Source organism: Hemibagrus wyckioides, linkage group LG04, assembly GCF_019097595.1.
Source record: "Hemibagrus wyckioides isolate EC202008001 linkage group LG04, SWU_Hwy_1.0, whole genome shotgun sequence".
NCBI classification, from domain to species: domain Eukaryota; kingdom Metazoa; phylum Chordata; class Actinopteri; order Siluriformes; family Bagridae; genus Hemibagrus; species Hemibagrus wyckioides.
Genome location: NC_080713.1, coordinates 26,323,271 through 26,331,226, shown reverse-complemented (window position 1 = coordinate 26,331,226; position 7,956 = coordinate 26,323,271). Strand labels below are relative to the sequence as shown.

General features: G+C 41.4%; 1 long non-coding RNA gene across 1 annotated transcript; it reads left to right on the top strand.

Moving 5' to 3' along the window:
- Window positions 1-4,035: 4,035 nt before the first annotated feature.
- LOC131352437 (uncharacterized) lies at window positions 4,036-5,734 on the top strand. The gene is made up of 3 exons (XR_009204505.1): window positions 4,036-4,389; window positions 4,719-4,895; window positions 5,346-5,734. It is a non-coding gene; the product is annotated as an uncharacterized LOC131352437 (long non-coding RNA).
- The last annotated feature ends 2,222 nt before the right edge of the window (window positions 5,735-7,956 follow it).

Genomic DNA, 7,956 nt, shown 5'->3' with positions numbered 1-7,956 from the left:
TGGATACTGGATGCTAGAAATGCTGCCTGATGGCAAATGCTGGACACTGGACCCTAGAAATGAATCCTGGTGGCAAATGCTGGACAATGGATGTTAGAAATGCCTCCTGGTGGCAAATGCTGGAGCCTGGACCCTAGAAATGTCTCCTGATGGCAAATGCTGGACCCTGGATGCTAGAAATGCCTCCTGATGGAAATGCTGGACCATGGACCCTAGAAATGCCCCCTGACGGAAATGCAGGACCTTGGACCCTGGACCTGCCTCCTTAGTTGAGAGTCCAGCATTTCACATATGATATTGAACACCTTTTCATTTTGCATTCCGCAGACACCCTCATCCAGAGTGACTTGCATTTTGATCTCATTTTATACTGCAGGTAAAGGTACTTGCTCAAAGGCCCAGCAGTGGCAGCTTGGTGGACCTGGGATTCAAACTCACAACCCTGTGATCAGTAGTCACACCTTAACCACTAAGCTACCATATCCCCTCTAAGGCATATTGGTGAGCGCAGAAATTAGATATGTGAAACCAGTCAGAGGGGAATTTTTTAATTTTCAGTTATTCATTATCAGTATGACGTTATGTTACCTCTGGTAAAGTTCCACAGAACTTTAAGTAAATAAACACAATTTTCCTTTTAATGATTCATTTCAGAGGACACTTTCAAAGACACTTTTAGAGTGCTAGGTTTAACCTTATTTATAAGATGCTAGCATGGCCCCATCACAGTGAAACATAACATACACTGTTGAGAGAGAGAGAGGAGCCCAGTGGTGTTTGGGTTGGCTGGGTCTCTCTCTCTCTCTCTCTCTCTCTCTCTCTCTCTCACTCTCTCTCTCGAACAGATGGTATATGCATCAAGTTTTGTTACAGCAGTTGATTGGGCAGGTGATTAGTAAGCCTTCAAGGCAGAAAACCGAGCCAGGAAATCTGTGCTAGGTGTAGGAGTGGAATGATATATATCAAAACACCAAAATACACATGCGTAAATTCCCTGAAATGTACCAGATCGACGTACCAGATAATGCACATGATATATGACTCAGACATAATGACAGCTACTTCCTCAGGACAGCAAATTTCATCATCAATACTGGATACTGTATCTGCCTTGATGTTCTTGTAACCATGATGGCTAGAAATGAAGAAAGGTCCTGGAAGTCCAGTGTTCTAAGGCCAATTTACCTACAAACAGTTTATAGTATCCGGCATCAGAGTGCAGTATTGCTGGAGACATGGGTCTGAGTTTGAATTGGAGGTGCTGAAACTAAGAAGCAGATGTGAAACATTCCTGTAAAGATTTGAATATTTGCACTGTGCCCGAATTCAGGCAAGATTGCCGGACCAGTCCTTTGAAGAGAGTCAAGACGAGAGAGAGAGGCAGTTAAACCAAAATGAGGAATGAATCTATAAAAACAGTGTGCAAAGCCTAATAAAATTAACTCTTTAAACTTTTAGGACCGGGCCAGTCCGTACATGCTGATGACTTCCATCATCTTCCACCAAGCTAGCCCCTTTGAATTTGTCATATATTCAAGGAACAAAGTTTTGAAAGAATTTACACTTTTCATTTGCATAAAAACAATAGTTCAGGAGGTACTTGAGAACTTGATGAACATGTTTGACGTGTAAATGCTAAACGAGTGGCACAACAGATGAGAATATCATCTATAAAAACTAGTTGCGGTCACAACATTGGCGACACATGCCTTCAAGACCAATGAGGCATATACAAACCCATATGGCATCACTTTTTATTCATAATTTCCTCAATACTTAATTGATAAATGAACTATTCAGCTTCTTTATAGCTTTAGAAACTAAAGAGAGAGGTAGCAGTAAAATGAGCCAATTTAAAGTGCAAAGAAAGCACTGCTGAAATGCCTCCTGATGTCCTCCACAGCTTTGTTCCTAGCAGGAGAATGTAGGATGGATGAGGAGGTTTAATACCATGAGCAATTCTTCCTGAACCTCCTTGACCTTTTTGAGGTCATCATAGAAGAAATTTTGATCCCAGCAATGGATGGGAGTGATGGCACACCATCTCTAACCCATCAGCAACTCTAGGCAATCATGGCCATTTGTGAGCTCATGTACATAGACAAAGCCGAATAGTTCGCTCCATTTGAGTGTGTTGTGGATGTCGATGTGGCACAGTATGAGCCGTACGTTGAAAAGATCCACTTGGTTACCTTCACGTGTCTTAAAGGAAGTACTCAGTTTTCTAGGTCCAGGGTCCAGCATTTGCCACCAGGAGGCATTTCTAGGGTCCAGGGTCCAGCATTTGCCATCAGGAGGCTTTTCTAGGGTCCAGCATCCAGCATTTCCTTCAGGAGCCATTTCTAGGGTCCATAGTCCAGCATTTCCGTCAGGAGGCATTTCTAGGGGTCCATGGTCCAGCGTTTCCTTTAGGAGGCATTTCTAGGGTCCAGCACTTCTTCAGGAGGCATTTCTAGGGTCCATGGTCCGGCATTTCCATCAGGAGGCATTTCTAGGGTCCAGGGTCCAGCATTTCCTTCAGGAGGCATTTCTAGGGTTCAGCGTCCAGTACTTGCTATCAGGAGGCATTTCTAGGGTCCAGGGTCCAGCATTTCTAGGTCCAGGGTCCAGCATTTCCTTCAGGAGGCATTTCTAGGGTCCAGGGTCCAGTACTTGCCATCAGGAGGCATTTCTAGGGTCCAGGGTTCAGCATTTCCTTCAGGAGGCATTTCTAGGGTCCAGGGTCCAGCATTTCCCTCAAGAGCCATTTCCAGGGTCCAGCATTTTCCCGCTTTCCTGGTTGCTGTTGTGTGAACTGGGGAGAACTGGACGGGAATCAGGAATTCATGAAATTGGCAAGAAAATAGGAGGAAATAAAAATAAGTAAAAAATCGGTCTCTCTCTGTGACAGGCCATGCCTAGTAACAAGGTGTTGACTGATTTATTTTCTACCAGCAGTGCTGACAGTAATGTTGATATGGGGAATATTTCTGCAAGGATATGTTTATTTAATGTTTATTTTTAAAGCTGTATATTTATGACAGACCTGTCTTGACACATTTTGCACTTTTGGTACCATGAAAATGTGTTATTAACTTCGAAGAAAAATCAAAACTTACTTCATGGACGTTCCAACTATAAATGCCTAAAATGTAGCATGTGTCATTCTTTAATTCGTAAAAAGAAATTATTGGTAAATGGCTGTAGAAGATTATTGTGCGATAATCTCACAGCTGACTGGCAAGTATTCAACTTTCAGGTGATAACAGTGATTCTGCTTCTCACCGGCCTACATGACGCTGATCATTTTCCTATAACAGCATGCCGTGTCGTGTTTTTTTTTCCTTACATAAACAAAACTGTTCTGTTATAAAGAATTGTCTACACTGTTAGTCATGGATGCTTCCTGTGACACCCAGTGATGTGGCATGCCAGGCAGCTTTGCGTGTAAGCCAGCATGTGTGCCAGATTCTCCGAATTTCAGCTTAATAAAAACATGATATGTAATGACATCATCCGTCAGCACGAACATCTCCAGCCGAGAACGGACATCTGTATAAATATTCGTCGGGAATTTAAATATGCAAACGAGCATAAAAGCATTTGAAACTGAAACTGACCCACTTTACAGAGCTTTACTTACTTAAGTAAAGCCTCGGTGTAGGCCGTGTGGTCATTGTGTTGTTGATTGAGTAGGCGAGTTCTCTCAGGTTCAGCACGCAACAGGGTGGTGGCAGCTATTACTCACGGCCTATCATAAAAAAACTTCTGTTTGAAATCATGTAATTTGTGACGTATGATTGTGTACATACACGCGCTTGTCTGTAGTCTGTACTCAGGGTCAGGGCAGTGCAAATACAACAGGAGAACTGATTTGCTTAATCTGCACGGGCGTGGAGGATGAAGGCAAGTTAAACAACTGTGAAGGTGCATGAGCCCTCAGCACGCTACATGCTGCTGTGTGTGTGTGTGTGTGTGAGAGAGAGAGCGAGAGAGAGAGAGAGAGAGAGAGAGAGAGGGAGGGAGAGTGCATGACAAGTGCATGGGTGTCATGCAGGACAAAACGATGAAACATTGTTGAGATAAAGTGTTGAAATTGCATGACTGCCTCGGCGTATGGGAACGAGCGAGTGAATGAATGAGCTGTGTAATGGTGGATCCTTTATACGCAGGGCGCTTGCTGGGTTTCTCAGCGTATATACAGAGCTTCCGTCAGTCTGTTTGTGTGTCTGTGGCGTGACACCGCCCTGAACACAGAGCGAGAAAGAAGGATTGAAGGTTGGTGTTTGAAGTGCGGCATGAGAAAACGAGCTACCTGCACGCCATCTGCGGCAGGAAGTCCCTGATGTGGGCAGCAGCTGTGAAGCGTACTAGGCCACAAACTCCTGTTGCTCACCTGTAATTACTCAGGTGTGTACAGATGTGGGATTTTTTTATTTTTTTTTATTAAACTGTCATGCAAAGTGGCTGAGATTTCGCTGGGCCGTAGACAACCGCATTGTGTAATTATGTCTTTTGCTGTAATTACTGGGGATTTCACTATTAAATTAATAGGAGGGCATGAAAAATATACGCACCCTGTTCTCTTTATTAGGAACATCTACAGACATGGTGATTTGTGTAATTATTTAATCAGTGTAGCAGTGTTAAAAATCGTGCATGGGCTTCGCTTAATAATCACATCACAAAGGATCATGGGAGGAAAATGTTTAGATTATGAACAGAAGGTGTTTTTTCAGAAATTGTGCACGAAACAAAAAACAGCCTGGTTTGAGCTGACAGGAAAGCTACAGCAACTCCGATAAACGCTGTTTACAACCACGGTGAACAGAAAAGCAGCTCATTATGCAAACATCAAGGCAGGAGGGCTACAGGAGCAGAAGACCATGGCAGATTCCAGTCATCTCAAATAAGAGGTACACTAGAGACAAACAATCTAGAGGTACACTAGGCACAGGCTGATTATTTATAGACTGTATGATGAAACACTTTTTTACTTCTATATAGATTAATGCAGTCATGGGGAAAAGAAAATACTCCCTCCTTCAGTTCCATGTTTTTTATTTTAATAATAATAATAATAGTAATTATTTTATTTTATTTTATTAATTATTATTTATCAGAGCCTAAAAAACAATAAACAGATTTCAATATGTAGTCATTTTTGTCCAAAACATAAACCAATATTCCAAGAGTCCTCAATCGAAATAATAAATACTCCCTTCCTACTTCCTCGATCATTAAGAGAATAAATAGCTGCTTTAATTATAGTTTTATCTGCACTCTTTTTAACCTCCCGTAATTCAAGCTGATTCGTTTTAACGGGTAATGTTTTTGTCTGTTGCTTTGTTTGTTTTATTTCCCAGCCATTGCTTCTTATCCATACCTGATCTTCACCTGAGCTTCACTAATAGCTTACACTTGCTGTGATTTCCTGCTAAAATGTCTTCTCAAAGACCTCCTATGGCCTTTGGGTTTTTAATCCAGAAGCAAAACACACTGATTAATCACCTGGAGAGAGAGAGAAAGAGAGAGAGAGAGAGAGAAGGAGACGGAGTACTTTGAAATATGGCACGGCACTCGTGATAAGAGACGACAGGTTTAATGGAGACGGAGTGCGTGTGAGCTCATCTGACAGCACGTGCGACTGCTAAGCACGCAAACATTCACACAAGAGAGACAATAACCAGGATCTCATGCCATTCACAAATAATTCATGGATTACGAAATCTTTTGACTAATATGAAATAAATAATACTACTCTGGACTTCTTCTCCTGACATGAAGCAAGATGACATCTCAGATATTAAAGTCTTTACACCTTGTCCTTGACATTATTTTGTAAAATCAATGCGTAAGCATGAGTGTTTTTTATCTGTATGTGTAACCTTTATTACATGAGCTCACATTACACATGCACTCATTTTTTATTTAAACAAGTCATTTAATAGTTTAAGTCAAGTGAAACATCATCTTCGGATGGCACTGAAAAAATGAAAAGGTACAATAAACTTACAATAAAAATATTTTAAAACTTACAATAACAATTAATATACACTACCAGTCAAAAGTTTGGACACACCTTTTAATTCAGTGTTTTTTGTTTAGGGATTTATTTTCCACATTCTAGAACAATACTGGAGATTTCAAAACTATGAAATAACACACATGGACTTAAGTAATCCATATGTAACGACAACAAAAAACAGTCAGTTGTTATTTTAAGACACGAAGGTCAGGTGTTCTGGAATAGTTCTTGCAAGAACAGTATTGTCAAGTGCATTTGCAAAACCCATCAAGCACCATGATGAAACTGGCTCACATGAAGACCATCCCAGGAAAGCAAGACCAAAACTGACCTCTGCTGCAGAGGAGAAGTTCATTTAGAGTGACCAGCCTCAGAAATCACCAATTAACAGCACCTCAGATTAGAGGCGTTATGAAGGCTTTACAGAGCATCAGTAGCAGACATATCTCAATATCAACTGTTCAAAGGACATTATTGTGGATTTCGGCCGCCTTCAGCATTGTTTTACAATGTAGAAAGAAATAAACATCAGGAAAGACCATGGAATTAGAAGGTGTGTCCAAACTTTTGACTGGTAGTGTATATATATATATTGTTAGGTTCTAAATCTGTGTATAAAGATGCTGGGAATTTCACGCTGGGGAGATATTTTGGTATGTACTTCCTCACAGCTCTAGGTTCCAGCTCTTAGCCAGTGTGTGATTGATGTCCTGTGAAGGCCTGGTGTCACATCTCACTAAAGCATTCCTGGGAAAAAGCCTGGATTCACCACAAATCTGACCAGGATAAAGTCGTTTCCAAAGATGAAGGAATGAATTTCACATTCATAATTTAGCTGCAAGTTCTTAATAAGTGTTTAATTTCACCTGGAGGCATTAAAGTCTTGTGTTTGCCTTAATGTCTAAAGTTTTAGCATTTCACAATCTGATAGTATTTGTTTATATTTCTCAGTATGAACAGACACTTCTGTGACCTGAGACGCACATTATCTTTACGACTTTACCTCATTTGCGACAAATCATCTCGAGGGTCATCAAAAATGATTCAAAGAGTCGACACTTGTAAACGATTCATAATAATCCAAAATAAGGAATATTATTGGCTTTATTTAAGCAAAAATGTGTGTATTTTTAAACTCTTATATTTTAGAAATATTCAAGTCGTCATATTTTGCATTCTGACTGCACTAGATTTCATTTCTCATTGCTGAACACACACACACACACACACACAACCTGTGTATGTATCTTTTTTCTTTTATCACGCACACGTTTATTGTGCAGATCTGATTTTCACACACGAATCATTCTTCCTCGCATGTGATCACATTCCTCTCAGGTGATGTTTACCTGCGGTCTCACGGCACTGGGAGTGAAATCTAGGTGCTTTTTTTATATTCCTTGAGGGGTTGATGCACCGAAAACGAAACCCCTCTTTGGGTTTTTTTTTTTTTTTTTTTTTGTGGTTGAGGGTGTAGGAATATTTGAGTCGTCTCCAATTGTTAGAAAAATAAATAAATACTAAAAAGCATCCCCTCTTGAGAACGTTTCACCACTGGGCTCATTAGTATTGCGTGTTTTGCGTGAGAGCGGCTGGTTCTCGCGCTGCGTAACAATGGTTGCGTGCGTACGGAAGCGTCTATCTGTGCCATCCATCTCCCTGTCAGACAGGCAGACACGGAGGTGTCGTGAGCGCTGCTTTTCGCTGACTTGTGCACTGAGAGAGAGAGAGAGAGGCGCGGAAGGGGGCTGCGCAGAAAAAGACAAAAGGAGAAGAAAAAAAGCCCAGGGGAGGTGTTTCAGAAAGAGGATACGTATGCTTGACATTGGAGCAAGCCGTGCGTTGAATACAATACCCTCCTGGCTCTGTGTGTGTGCACCCTCTCCACCTTTCCCCCAGTGCCCGAGTCGCACCCCGCCTCGCTTAGCGGACTTCCAGTCGCTCTCCTG